Source organism: Planococcus citri, chromosome 4 (assembly GCF_950023065.1).
Source record: "Planococcus citri chromosome 4, ihPlaCitr1.1, whole genome shotgun sequence".
Taxonomy (NCBI): Eukaryota; Metazoa; Arthropoda; class Insecta; order Hemiptera; family Pseudococcidae; genus Planococcus; species Planococcus citri.
Genome location: NC_088680.1, coordinates 59,374,851 through 59,390,815, shown reverse-complemented (window position 1 = coordinate 59,390,815; position 15,965 = coordinate 59,374,851).

The window sequence follows — 15,965 nt, the reverse complement described above, 5'->3', positions numbered from 1 at the left end:
AACTAAGGCGCAACTTTGATCGCGTTTTTTGACCTTTTACGTACTATATTGAAAATAACAGACCTCGGCAATGAAAAGAGCGTTAAAAATCCTATAAGAATCAATATCTAACTCGATTTTTGTAGAAGTGGCGTTTGTCTAACTTTGTAACCAACCTCCTCAATTAAATATCAATATTCAATAAAAATTTTATCAATTTTTTCGATGCAAGTTTTACTTGCTCCTATCGGCTATCAGGGAAGTTTCAAGTTTCAACGATATTTTACACTACTTCTGCAATCTGCACTAATGCTAAATTTTACTGGAATTTAAAATATTTTCAAATCATTATTTTTTGGGTAAATTTCAAGAACAACATCAACAACAAAAAGCCAATATTTTGGAAAAAATGAAAATCAATCAATTGAAGCCTGAAGGGCTAATGGTGAAAATCGCCTTATTGTTAGTCATTTTTTGTTCACACAACTTTAAACATTTTTTTTTCATATTTCATCAATTTTAAAGGGAAAATGAGTATTGTAATGCATTCTGGGATAGTTGAAGATGTTTTTTCAACACTTGACCATAAAGTTTTTACATTACCATTGAAGTAGGATAACAACGTTTTCATTGATTTGTACAAAAATCACTTCTGACTAGGAGACTTTCACCATTAGCCCTTCTGTTGTTGAAAAACAACTATTGAAAAAAAAATCAGAATTCAGAATCACAAAGAAGCTGTGCTCTTAAGAGAAACAGAAAATCACAACCACAAAAAACCATTTCAATGAATTTGAAATGAAACCGATATATTCTTTTTGGTCATGTTAGTTATTTAAAATAATTTCTTAACTCAGTGATTTGCATTCCCTCTATCTCACCTTCGGTTCTTTCATCTCTAAAATTGTACATAGTTCCAGTCCAGGCAGGGATGAGGCCCAGTCCAAGACCGGGACCCGAAATCCGAAGAAGCCCCGATTATTTCCTTGAAGCCCGAATGTCCAAGCCCCGAAACCTTAAAAACTGTAACCTACAAAGCCCTGGCCCAAAGCCCGAAACCCAAACTGTGATCAAGGTTTTTTGGGGCTTTTCAGGGCTTGTGTAAATTTTCAATTTTGTAAATTACTATTGCAATTAACGTTCTGTGCATCTCAAAACTTCAAAATTCAAAAAAGATCATTTTCAAAAAAAATTAAAAATTTACAAGTTCAGCAAAAAGTTTAATATTTTAAGGGGATTTTGGAACATTATTTATAATATTCTGTAGATAGTTCATTGTTCTTTGAAAAATGTTGGTTAAAAAATTTGGACAGTAATTAAAAATTCCAGAAAAAATTTAATTCTGATTTTTAAAAAAATGACTGTTCCATTCAAATAATTTTGAAAAAAGCAATCGGAATCTGCCCTTATAATATTTTTTAAATTTTTTTTTCAACAGAAAATCAACTAAGATTTTACCTTTATTCTTCATCAAAATTGCAATTGAGAGGCTTCATGGAAAGGGGCATTAGTCAATTCTTTTCACTGATCTTTTTAAGTTCAAATGGTCTTGAAAAATTTTTCTACAAGCTAACATTTTCCAATTCGTTTTTTTTTTTTTTCATGGAAGAACAGTTCAATATCATATCACTGAATATGGTGAATTAATAAAACAAGGTTTACTTAATATATTCAAAAAATTGTAAAAATGAAAAAAAAAACAAAAAAAATCACTAAGGCCCAGCCCTGGACACTGAGCCCTGAAACCCAAACCCAAAGTTTCCTGGACCCCAATCCAAGCCCAAGACCTAATAAATTTTTGATTGAAAGCCCAAGCCCCGAAACCCGGAACCCGAAAAAAAATCGTTCGGGGTCTCATCCCAGGTTCCAGGGACGTAGCGAAGTGATTTTGCTGGGGGGGGGGGGGCAAAGATTCTAAGATTCCCCACTAATTTGACTGAAAATTCCCAACTTATTCGACTGAAAATTCCCAAGTTGGATGAAAAAAGAGGGTATTTAAGTTACAAGTAGTGAGGGGATTGTATCACGACATTTTGTAGCCAAAAAATTGTAACTTTGCCGACTATAATCAAAATTTTGACGTGCTGCACTCTGGTATTAAAAATTTTTGAAAAGCTAGTGGTTCTGTTTCGAAAGAAATGAAAAATTTGCATTTTTTATAAACTTTGAATATTATGAGTATTTCTGGAATTTTTCTGTTTAATTTTCATATTCTTAACATTTTCTAAAGCAGCAGTTTGAAGGGCCCGAGCGAAGCGAGGGCAAAAGTTTTTGAAAATTTATGATTTGAAAAGTAGAATAACATCAATTTTAATAAAAGAATTCGTTTTTTTTAATCTCAACATTCTTCAAAATCAATCATAGATTTTTTTAAATTTGTAACTGGTAGAAGAGAATCAATTTGGGCCGAGCGAAGTGAGGCCGAAAGTTTTAAAAAGTTTGTAGTTCGCAAAGTAGAACAACATCAATTTTAATGTAAGAATTCGGTTTTTCTGATCTCAACTTTCTTTTAATTTTATCAATGGTTTTGTGAAATTCTTAGTGTGAAAAAAGAACTAGGTAAGTTCAAAATTAGCGTGAGTGAAGCAATGGCAAAAGTTTTGGAAAATATGTGACTTGAAATGGAAAAGTAGAACATCAATTTTAATAAAAGAATCCAGTTTTTCTGGTCTCAATATTTTTCAAATTCAATCATATACGTTTCTTGAAATTGTAACTTAGTAGAAGAGAATCAATTTGGAGCGAATCGAGACTAAAAGCTTTGGAAAAATTGTAATTCAAAAAGTAGAACAATATCAAATTTAATGAAAAAATTCTAGTTTTCTGATCTCAACTTTTTAAGAAATTTATCAATAGTTTCTTGAAATTTTCAAGCGTGGAAAAAAAACAAATTGGCCCGAGCGAAACGAGGGTAAAAGATTTTCAAAATTTGTAATTTCAAGAAGCAAAACATTTGTAATGTTGATGTGAAAAGGCACAACAATTTTGCCCGAGCAAAGCAAGGGCAAAAATTTTTGAAATACGGGTTTTCTCATTGTCAGATGCATAATTTTGATGGTTTTTGAAAACATGTTTAGCTAGCAGAAGAATCATACCTTGTATCGTGTATTGTTATTTTATGCTCCATTAGGGATGTTGGTTTGTTGGATTGAATTTTATTTAAGTATGATGTTATTATAGAATCTTGACCAGTTTTAAATTATATTTTATGCAATTTTTGCATGATTTTATCAGATATTATTGTTTTTCAGAGGTTTTAACTTTTCATTTGAATTTTATAGTTTTTTTTTAAATGGTATTATAATGTATTATGCAAATCTTGCAAAACTTTTTTCAATCATCAGTAACAATTTTTGGACATATTTTGTCTATAATTGTGCCATATTTTGTCATGAGCTTTCAGTCATTTTCAGCTGTTTTCATGATATTTAAACAAATTTTCTAGTAATTTTCGTGCAATAAAATTGTATGGTGTTGTTTTTTTGCTCTCTTTTCAATTTTTGGTATTTTATTCCTAAATTTCAATATTTTTTTTGGTAATATTTCATATGTACCTACTATATTATTATGTATTGATGTAGGTAATATATTTTTTGCAAAATGTTGTTTCATTCTGCAAATTTTTTATCAACTTTTTTTGGTTTGATATTTTTGCAAGATCATTTTAGTCTTGTTTCTTTTAAATATTTTAAAAACATTTGAAATAAATGCGAGGTTTCATATGAGCTTTTAGTCATTCAAAAATGTTATTAGGACATTTAAACATATTTTTAAACAATTTTTGCAAAAATCAGCTAAGCTAAATTCCATTGATTTTTCTGTAATTTTTTGCAAACTTCTGACGTTTTAATAATAGGTATTTGACGAATTTTTATTCATATTATTTTTCAAATAACAGAGTTATTAATTTTTTCCAAAGTCTCAGGAATCTTAAAACAGGATGCCAATTTTCTTAGGCAAGCAGGTATTCAGCCCCTCCCCCCTCACCATCTCATCGGTTACTCTGTAGTCTGTACCTATGGGTTTCTCATTGAAATAATTTGTTAAATAAACAAAATGAAAATCAAAATAAAAACTTGTATTTTTTAATGAACTAATTGAGCGCCAGTAGAAGAGGGAGTACATAGTCGGATTTTTCTAAAGGGTGTATTAAAATCGAAGACATGAAGAGCGCATTGTTTAAAATTCTCATGACTTTCTCTTGAAGTGCTAAAAAATGATGAAATTTATTAAATAATTATGTTGTATCAGTTAAAATTTTTTACGTCGAATTATTAAAACACACAGGTTGAGTAAGTAGGAAATCTTTTTTATTTAAAATATTATTTTCTTCGCCTCTTCGGAGATAAGATAACTTGCAGTCATTTTCTCACCTTTAAGTAGTTAGCAAAAGTTCTTCCTTATTTGTTTCTCAATAAAATGTTGCAAACTACCTACTACAAAGTACAAATTGATAATCTTAAACTTGATTTTTAAAAAATAACTTACACAATACAGGAACTACAGAACTAATCTCGACCATCTAAATTAAAGATATCAATTTAACAGTTTGAGGTAAAAAAATGTCAATTCTTCAAGTTGGTATAGGTATATATAGGCAGCCTCTTTCACCACCAGACCCAGCTACAGCATCGACATTCGACAAACACACGGTCGGCATGCCGCAGACAGCCTCCGTGTTTAGATGAAGTTAATCTGGCAGCAACGCGGTAGCCAGAAGAAGCCGACTGCTATGATTTATGACTGTCTGAGAGTAGCTACTGTAAATCTCGGCGGAGTAGATGGTGGTAATGGTCCCAGTAATAGTCCAGCTACAAACAACAGACCATTACGAGTACCATTACCATTACCCATTAGATCAACCAAACGCAAACGTTACCTCGATGGAACGATGGATGTCGGATGAAAGACCGGTAGCGTGGTTTTTTCTTTCTATTTCATTTTGGTCTTTGGTGTACCCGCTGTTATTAGCGTATCTGGCCACAGAGCATGGATTCATTCTGAATGTAATAATGCCAACACGAATCTCCGAGTCGTCGAATGTTTCATGTATGCTTGTATTGCTTACCGCTGTGAGATTATATCGAATGATGCTTTTGTTTTCGAATCTATAATACTGACTTGATTTGTAATAACTTATAATTTAATCAAATGATTAATTTACTTATTGGAAATTATATTGCAAATGTTAGGTACATGATATAAATGAGGCGTGTACCTATTAATATACTTCCTGCTCCCCCCACCTGTTGTTATCTTACCTGACCCTAGCATTATTCTGTCATTACTCAATATTTATACCGATTTTTCAATGTTTATAAAATTAAATGACCAGATGACTTACCTACCTGGGCCCTAGGATCTAGAAACGGGACTCCTTTCTTGTGTATACACATTTGGCTCCTGAAAAAAACTTCTCCCAGGTTGATATCTACATATATTTCTATTACTTGGTACTATCCCTGAGTCCCCGACCCATTTCACAATTTATATTATACCTAACAGATTTGACTTCTTTCATTAATTATGAATGAACCATATGTTTATTTTCTCATCACACTTATTTTCACATTAGATCTGTGAAAGGGCTAGGTATACCTATGTATCTTTATGAAAAAGGAAAATAAAATGACCCAAAAGAAGTCGGTGGGTTATAAAGGTAGCGAAGGATTGTTCTCTTTTATTATATAGGTAAAGGTTCCACTGAGACGACGAACAAACGGATTTCGTATATTCAGCAGATGTGAGAAAATAAGAAAAATATAAAATAGGTAAAATGAATTGAGAGTATAAAAATGAGCGTCTGTTTGATTAGACTTATGACGTGACATTTTTGCATCTATGTAGCTAGTACAATATACCTACCTATTACCTAACTAACAATCAAAAAATTTCATAATCAGTTGGCAATAAGTAGAAGTTGATGGGTGTTTACTTTGAGCATTGCATTCATTGTTTTAACAAAATAAAGTAGATTTTCACTCAAGAAAAAATTTTAAAAAAAAAATTATATTGATCCAGAAACTAAGATTTGTGGCGGTTATTTAATATTAAGGGATCACTTCCTTTCGGCTTTCACTTCTCATCAGCAGACAAAATAGCAACGAAAACTTTAGAGGACTTCACTTTTCAACAACTGAATGATAAGTAAGCCTATGCAAAAAAAAAACGCTAAAATTTCGACCTATTTCAATTTTCATCGGAAATAAAGTAGTTATACCTACCTGACTACCTACCTAATTTACAAACATTTCAACAAACAGATTTTTAAGTTCGAATTTCGAAAAAAAGATCGAAAATGATTCTCAAAATTTCTAGCCGCATTTTTTGGTGTGTAGGTGAGAGAATGAATGGAGCTAGATTTAAAATTTAAAATTTTACGTTGTCACCTATTTCATTTTTTTTTTTTTTTTGAGTTAAAAGTGGAGCATGATGGTGACGGTTAAAAAGGCTTAAAATTTCAGCTTTTTTCATACTTTGTGACCAAATTTTAATTCCAATGGAGAGTACCCTGAAGGGTCAGATCGAAAAAAAGTTCATTTTCCAGCTCAGTGCCTTAAAAATTTCGAGAAAAAGGTACATCACACGATCATTTTTTCAATTTTGGGTAAATGATGGATTTCTGTCTTCCCCTCCGTTACTACTTCACTTTACGAAGTCTTTAGAAAATGGCATTCCATTTATCAGTTCGACAATATTCCATCCAAGTAGAGGTCCTTTGATTTTGGTTTGCGAAAAAAATATTCGGTCATGGTTTCCCTCCCATGATGAGATATTTCGGAAAATTGAAATTTCAGTTCTTTCACAAAAAGCCCACGTTCTAACATGGTACGATACGTTAGAATTGATTGGATTATTCGAGACTAATGCCTATCCGAACTAGCAATCTAGCTAAGTATTTGATAAATTTCCCCGCTGAAGGGATATTTATTGACCAAATCACTAAGGAGATCATTCTTCACCTTTCACTTACAGTAGTCCACCCTCTAAATCTAACGATAACACATTGAATCATTTCTTGCAATTGCAAGAGCAAAATTTTTTGAAAAATTGATCAAAAAGAAAAAAAATGGAATAAAATCATGAAGTTTCTATAAAACTTGCAAAAAAATAACAAAACGTTTTAACAAAATTTGCCAAAAATTTCATGAAATATTCCTGAAATTATGTTGGAATTACGAACTATGTAATAGCCCAGTCAAAATGCAAATTGCAATTTGACCCAAACATAATTGCGATCAAAGGTTTTTTTGGTGAATATTGTGTAGGGTGGTGTGCTGAACAACATACTAAAAGTCCACCCGCCCCTGCCCCACGAGCTAACCCCCCCCCCGGTGGATCAAAGCCCCCCAAAATCAGTTTTTTGTCAAAAACTTCCGAAATATCAACTTTTGAGTAAAATGAGCTGAGTGATAATTTCATCTCCTCTCCAATACCTATCAAATGAGCTAACAACCAACTCCCTAGCCCCAAGGGGGGTGGTGCTACGACCCCTCCAAGTGACGTAATTTTAATGTTTTTACATTATATGACTTGAGACTTGGAACCTGTTCTAATTGATTAAATTGAGTCAAACTTGGGAAATGGGGAGGGTCAAAGTTGGAAATTACCAAAAGGTCTTTTTTTTGGAGGTGCATAATATGACCCCAAATGGGTGGAAATGGTCAAAAATCATACCATTGGTCAGTACCCCCATTGTGATCAACATATTCAAATTTCAGCTTCCTGGATCATCCCCGCCTCATTTGAGGTAAATTTAAGTTCGAACCCCCCCTTTATTTTGCCCCTATTTTTGGTTTTTTCCACCTTAAAAGCATTGGGGATGTTCTAGGAAGCTGAAATTTGGATATGTTGATCACAATGGGGGTACTGACTAATGATACGATTTTTGACCCTTTTCACCCATTTGGGGTCATATTATGCCCCTCCAAAAAAATGACCTTTTAGTAATTTCGAACTTTGACCCTCCCCACTCCAGAGGTCAACTCTAGCTCTTAAAAAGGATCCCATTCCCCAAGTTTGACTCAATTTAATCAATTAGAACAGGTTCCAAGTCCCAAGTCATAAAATGTAAAAATATTAAAATTACGTCACTTTGAGGTGTCGAAGCACCACCCCCCTTGGGGCTAGGGAGTTGGTGGACAGCTCATTTGATAGTTATTGGAGAGGAGATGAAATTATCACTCAGCTCATTTTACTCAAAAGTTGATATTTCAGAAGTTTTTGACAAAAAACTGATTTTGGAGGGCTTTGATCCACTGTTGGGGGGGGGGTATCTCGAGAGGTAGGGGCGGGGACTTTTAGTATGTTGTTCAGCACACCTTGGCACACCACCCTACACAATATTCACCAAAAAAACCTTTGATCGCAATAATGTTTGGGTTCACCTATTTTTTGCTGCTATTTGAAATGGCCGCTATAAATAATCCTTAAACCAAATGAAAATCACCAAAAAAGAATTGTAATTTTTTAAAAAACGAACAAAAATCGATCATTATAATCAAAAATTGAAAAATTTCAGTAATATTTGGCAATAAATGCGTGAAAAGTCTTGAAAATACCTACGTCAAGTCATGAAAATCAATGAAATTAACCAAAAATTCACGAATTTACTACATATAAAATGTTGCAAGTAGTCATATTTACAAGGGTTATAAAAAATAGGTACGTAAAAATACAAAATTAAGCATTAAATTAAAATCCCAATTTCGAAAAACAAATATAGATTATAATCCGAGCGAAGTGAAACCGAAAGGTCTCAAAAAATTCGTAATTCAAGAGAGTAAAAACCATTTCTTTTTTCATGTTTTCTTGGTTCGGAAAATTTTCAGATTTAAAAATTAATTTTTTTAAATTCAAAGTTTGAAAAATATGAAAGCAAGTCGCAATAAATTGGATCGAGCGAAGCGAGGGCAAAAGCTCTCATAAAAAAAAATCAGGAAAGAAAAAATCATATTTTTGAAAATAAATAGATAGGTAGGTGTTTGTCGTTTTCCTTAAATAAATGTTTAAAATTACGAGTATATTATTTCTCGCAACTGCACAATTTTTTGGAACTGCACAATATGTGTCCAGCTGCACATATTAGCCCTTAATCCCATCCACTTTAAATGTTTTATTCACTTTTCTCATAGGTTACCTACATATTTTGCTCAAAATTCAAACACTTTCGAATGACTGGTCAAGGTAAATTTTTTGAATTTTTTAAAAAACTGCTTCCATAATAATCATGTAATTTTCTAAGACCTCCTTCCTCCCCTCTAACTTTCTAAAAATTATATTTCGAGGATTCGTTACAGTCAGCGTCGTATTTGCAAATGAAAATAAATAATTCAAAGTAACCTTATAGCCATTCAGGATGTTGAAAGCCTCAGCAAACTAGACTAATCGAAATTTCGCATTAATTTCTTCACTCGTAAAATATTTTGACGTTTTGTTCGTCATGGGAATCACAACCGTAAAAATTAGGTAATTTCAAATCGATTTTTTCACAAAAAAAAACGGAAGAAGGTAATAAACTAAGCGTATTTCGGTACCTAACTGATTTCATAATAAATAATCCCGTGCAAAATTAATTAATTATAGTCGATGATTCCACACCTATTGTAAACCTTCTTCGACTATTGTTATCTTTTATTTATATTTTGGTTGTTTTCAGTCATTTTTTAATTTAATAAAACGGGAGTCGTCTATTGTTACTGAAACGAAATCGAATCTTTTTCTTGTGTAGATATGTATTAGGTATGATGAAGAAGCACCTCAATGTCTGTATCTATAATTGAATTCTGAGGTAGGTAACGTTAATTTCCATTTGGTTTCAGTGATGCAATTTTTCTAACGGCAGATTTGTTAGACTATACTTGGATCTGTATTCATTCACAAGCATCTGTCTACTCACTTATCTCATCTGGTATCTATGCGAATAAAATTGGAACAAAAAAAATTCCAACATAATACAGAATATAAATTTTCATGAATGATTTAAAAAAAAAAAAAAAAAAAAAAATAGGTATACATATCTAAAATACGATTATTTGCTTCAGACTTCAATGCATGATTATTGATAGGTAAGTACTTGGAAATCCTTTTCTTTTCGTTCGGCTTTTAACACGATCACGGTTTAATTATCGCAAAAGTAATCTCAATCACGATGCAACAAATGTCTGCATGCAACTGATAAATTATTCCAAATTATACTGAAAAAAAATCTCGATTATCGTGAAAAACATTTGGTCCAGTTTTTTTCATATTCATTCTCCGCGGTCTGGTCGCTGAAAAATTGCACTAAAATCGTGAACATTTGTAAATTATAAACCATAACTCAAGAATCAAAACCGTCTGCTTGAAATTATAAACATTATGAGCTTATGCGAAGGGGAGTTTTTCATGATCATGATAAAAAAACGTGAGTTTTAGACCGATTATTGCTATACGAATAATAAGACAACATGCATCGTGACTGATGCGATAAATTCGCCATTTTATTCCAAGTAATCATATATTAAAAGGATGTCTGCGAATTATTACACGATGATCATTTCAGAAGAGGTAGGTATTGTTGTAAGAGAATTTAAAAATACAGACTAATTCGTGCGATAAAAAAATTACTAAAGTACAGGTAAGTAGGTAGTCTATCTATAGATACAATTTTAAATTCCATAATCCATAATAGCCAGGTTCGCAATTACTTTTTTTTTTCGAGACACACGAATCTGTAAAATTACAGTACTTAAATATAAAATGTACCATTTTAACATTGTATGAAATGCTGGCTGAAAAAAAAATCACAGATTCAATAGCATAGGTAGTTTGGCCTGGCGAATTTGTAAGAATGTTGTAGAACGCGTTTAATTCGGTGGTGAAAAACGTTTATACATAAATTTATAGATAGATGAGATCAAGATGTGAAAAAAATGTCTCACAGGCGAGTGTCAATATAAAAAAAATCTGACAAAAGAAAAAGATAAAATAAACGTTGAATTTATCCGTACCTACGATAAAGAGATGAAGGGAAACGGGGGCAACGCAAGCACGCGTTATGGACGCATTAGGTAAGGTAGTTTTTATTACGAGTGCGGTCGCTCTTTTTTTGTCAGAACCAGTCGGTATTCTTCAAAGACTTAGAAATGGTCAAAAGGAAGCGGCATCCAAGACAAAGGGTGAACAAGAGGTGGAGAAAGGGAGGCTTATAAGAAATTCTTAGGTAGTATGGCTCGGATGGCGGCACTATATCTTTGAATTACTTACGTATGGTTCTCTCTCTCGTGCATCCATGAAATGTCTTCTAAAATAACGATATGATAGTATTATACTTATTAAAATGCATCTACTATACATATATGCGACCGATGTGCATACAAATTTAAATTGCGGCCTTACTTTGTTCTAACAAATTAAACAAATTTTATCGTGATAGGTTTCGGAACGCGAATGAGAGACTGGATGCGATGGAAAAAACATCGAGATTAACTAATTTTTTTCACATAATGGAGGTTGTTTTTCTTAATTCGTTGTAGCAATAAAATAATGTGAAAGACGAGTGTTACAAAAAAAAAAAAAAAAAAACAGGCTAAATGATCAATTTTTATTTATTTTTCCAAAGTGAGGAAAAAGTGCTTTTTTGGTAACATTTTAAAAAAATTGAATGGAAAAAATTGTAAAAAGAAATTGAAATTAATGAGACTCGACTCTTAAATTTTTGTGGAGAAAAAATTTTTTTAATTCTGACAAATTTTGTTATTTTTCCCATAATTTTTTACCATCGAAATCAATTTTGAAAATTTAAAAATGATTTCCATACAAGAATGGTGGGGATCGGACAATCCCAACCGCGATTCGAATCAAAATTATGTGATTTGAATCAATTTTCACATGGGTCAATAAAACGTGCAGCTTAGACACATATTGTGCAGCTCCTTAAAAAATTGTTGTTCTTTTCGAAAAGAATTGTGGAGTTTTAAATTGAATCCAGGGGTCATCGATAAGTTGGGGGGGGGCATGGAACTATAGTTCCATGGGGGGGGCAAAGGAGGCAGTTTGTCCCAGGCCCGCACTTTCTGGAGGGTCCAAAAAATAAGGGCATGTGATGAAAGGAAAACATTTTTTTCTCGAAACACAAATTTTCAAAAGCAAAAGCCCTAATTTCTAAAAAAAATCAAGTTAAAAGCTAAAACATAAATTCACAAAAAACATTGTTTTTTATGCCTCTCGAAATACAATTTTTCGAGAGCTTTCGCCCTCGCTTGGGCCTGTTCTGTTTTCTTTTTCAGAATCAACTTCTTTCAAAAAAAAAACAACATTCAAATTCTAAAATTTTAAAACCAAAGAATAAACTCCTCGTTCTCACATAACAGAAACATCGTTTTTATACCTTTCGAAAGATAAGCTTCGCTCGAGTCTGTTCACTTTTCTTTTTCAAAGTTCCAAAAAAAAAATCATTCAAATTCCAAAATTTCAGGAACCGAAAAATAAACTCCTCGCATTTAAAAAAAAAACTCGCTTCTAAGCATCTCACAAATGAAAATTTTCAGAAGCTCTCGCCCTAAGGCAGAAAATAAAAACATTTCATGAGTGATTTGGTAAAATTGATCCTTTTCTCCCACATTAGTCGACACCACCCCTCCCCCTCCTCATTTCAAAAACCTCAATTTAGCTTCTGTTTTAGACATGGGGGCCCAGCGTTGATAAAATTACTTTGAAAATTTGTTGATGGACAACGATAAATACATACTTACCTAATTATTTTCAAAAATATGATTTTTTGCTATCTTGAATTACCTATAAATATTTTTGACAGCTCTTACCCTTGCTTCGCTCGAGCCCAAATAACTTCTGTTTCTTGGATTTTTTTTTACATTTTCTTATGCTGGGCGTGTATAATTGCGATGCTTTTTACGCCCAATTTTGGAATAAATTCTAAGAGTTTACGTTGTTCAAATTTTTAAAAATGTAAAATCAGCAAAATCGTCTCCTACGAGTACATCAAAAATGTGGTTTTTCAGTTTTTTGAATTATAAATTTTCGAGAGCATTTGTCCATTCTTCGCCCTGCTAAATCTACTTCCATTTTTCAAAAATTAGAATCTGTGAAAATGAATGCTGTTCAAATTTGAAAATTTGGGTTTTCACTTTCTTGAATTATTCATTTTTGAGAGCTTTTGCCTTCGCTGAATTCGCTCGGGCCAATAATCTACTTTGCTTTCATCTTTAAAACTTTGAATCGCTAAAAATCAATTTTCAAATCTGAAACATGTCTAAACCATCAAAACATCTTCCAACCTAAAAAAAATCAATTTTTTAGTAATTTTCATCAAATTTTTATGTCCATTTTTTCGTGTTTCGTGATTTTTCCGTTCCTAGTTTTTTTTTTTTTTACAAAATTTCATTCAAGTTTGATGATATTTGATCAATTTTTCGTCATTTTCTACAATTTATTTAAAATTCGAGCATTTTCTCACCATTTATTCACGCAAATTTTGAGATATTTTACCAAATTTTTCATGTAATTTTTCAACTACTATTTTCGTCACATTTTAACAAATTTTTATGCAATTTTCTCAAAGTTTGTTCAATTTTGTTGATTTTTTTAATCAATTTATGGCAATTTTTAATTGCTGAAAAGTCAATTTGACAATTTTTATAAACTTTTTGCAATTCTGCATTTTTGACAAATTTAATAATCTTCGAGATTTAAAAAAAATCGAGCATTGATATTTTGCTGGATTCTTGCGATGTTTTATCAAGTTTCAGTTTACTTCAAGCTACATAATTTACATAAATGTATTTTAATTTGATCACTAATTGAATGAGTTTTTGAACAATTTTCGCAAAGCATTGTTCAATTTTGCTAATTCATCAATTTGTGGAAGTTTTTAAGAGACTGAGAAATTAATTTAAAAATTTTTATCGCACTTTCTGCATTTTTGACGAAATAATGTTCAAATTTGAAAATGTATTTGATTAATTTTTGGGTGCCATTTAATCGCACGACCAAAAAAACAAGTATCACGACAAGCGTTTCAAAGTTTCACGGCTGAAAAATGCATTCCCGACCAAAAAAGGTTTACCCGACCAAAAATGGTTTCGCACGACGAGATAAGTCATTCAACAACAAATAAATAAATTCACGACATTTTATTACTTTCACCTGTCATTTAAGGCGAACAACGACGACATTTCAAAGTCAGAAAAATACATATTACCGACGAAATTAAAAATTTAAAAAATGCTAAAATTTGATTGGAAATACAAAAAAAAGGTTAAAAAACCAAGTACGAATAAATATTCATTGAAGTAGAAGGGCTTTTGTAGCCTTTGTGGGTCGGCCCCTCTTCCTTTTCTGCCCCAATGGAACGCCTATTATTTTTTTTCAAATTGGCATTTGAAAGTTTCGATCCAGATTTAAGGTACTTGAAATTATTTTTTCGAAATTTTGAAAATGTGTATTGAAGGTCCACATCAGGGTCTCGGAAAACATTTTTATCATATTTTTAATTTTAAGTCATTCCCTTTTTTATCCATATGCATTTGAAAAAACAAAATTATAAGACCTTTTTGCAGTGACTTTTTTTTTGCGTAATTTTGGTCAAAACAGCTGGAAATAATTATGTGAAAAATCATATTTTTTCCAGTACTCTTTCAAAAATGATGAACAAGTTGAAGAAAAAGACTGAAACTAGTACATTTTCTCGCCAGATGAGTAAAACAAAGACTAAAATTGGAACATTAAAATTTTTAAAAATAGCAGTGAATTGGGTTTTCATCTCTTGAAATCATGATAATTTGGGTGAAATTTTATTATTTTTTGTTCGTCGTGAATAATGTTATGCAGTCGTGTTTATTGTTATCTCATACTACATCCTCCGTCGTTCCTACCTACTTTACTGTCGGGCTTTATCCTGGCGTGAAAGTTGATATTTGATTGTCGTTCATTCAGCCTTTTTGGTCGTTACGTATGCTCGTCGTGATACTTGTTTTTTTGGTCGTGCAAAATATTAGTACCCTTAATTTTTAACAATTTTCAGTAATCTGAATGATTTAAGCAAAATTTTACCCAAATTTTAAGACATTTCCGCAAATTTTTGTCGTTTTTCAATAAGTTAATGTTTTATAAATAAATACGAGTAAATGGCAATATTTTGAAGATTATTCACAAGCAGCAAACCCAAATTTTGATTATCATTTCCGGGACAAAACTTAAGAGGGCGAACCACTCCCCACCCAGTTGTCAAATTTTGAAAAAAGTCGGCAAATTTTAGCAAAGTTGACAAATTTTTGATAAAGCTGGCAAATTTCAAAAAATTTTCGACTTGGTGAGGAAGCTATTTTTCATAATAGGTAGCCAGAAAGTAGATACTTAATTTGTATTTGACTTTCAAAAATGCGAAATGTGGAGAAATTGACTTCTTGTAAAAAAAAAAAAGTGGGAGGTATTTACCCAATAATCTATATATATTATTTACTTTGAATAATATTATTTGTGAAAACTTCGGCTTTCGCTTCGCCCAGGCCTTTTATACTTCTCGAAACTCAAATTTTCGAAAGATTTTGCCCTGACTTCGTTCAGGCCTGTTTGCTTCTTTTTTTCAAAGTTGAAATATCTAAAACAAAAAAACCATAATTTAAATTCTTAAGTTTTGAAACTAAAAAAAAACAAAGCTCTTTTACATATGAAAATACAAATTTTCGAAAACTTTTGTCCTTAGTTCATTCGGGCCTGTTTTATCGTGAAAAACATTGATCGAACGCGATAGATTCATTTTCCAAAGTAATCCTCCGAATTTCTAAATTAATTTTTAGATTTTATTTTTCAGACAAAGTTAACATTTGGGGAGAAGAGGGTAGTAGATTATTAAAAAATTGAAATGATGCTATGTTCTGAGCAAAAAAAATGCATAATCCAGATTATCAAACCTGGAATTAATCTGTGCAAGGAAAAAATTATGATAAAACGTATAATTTTCGTACCTGTTTTATGACTTTATCAAT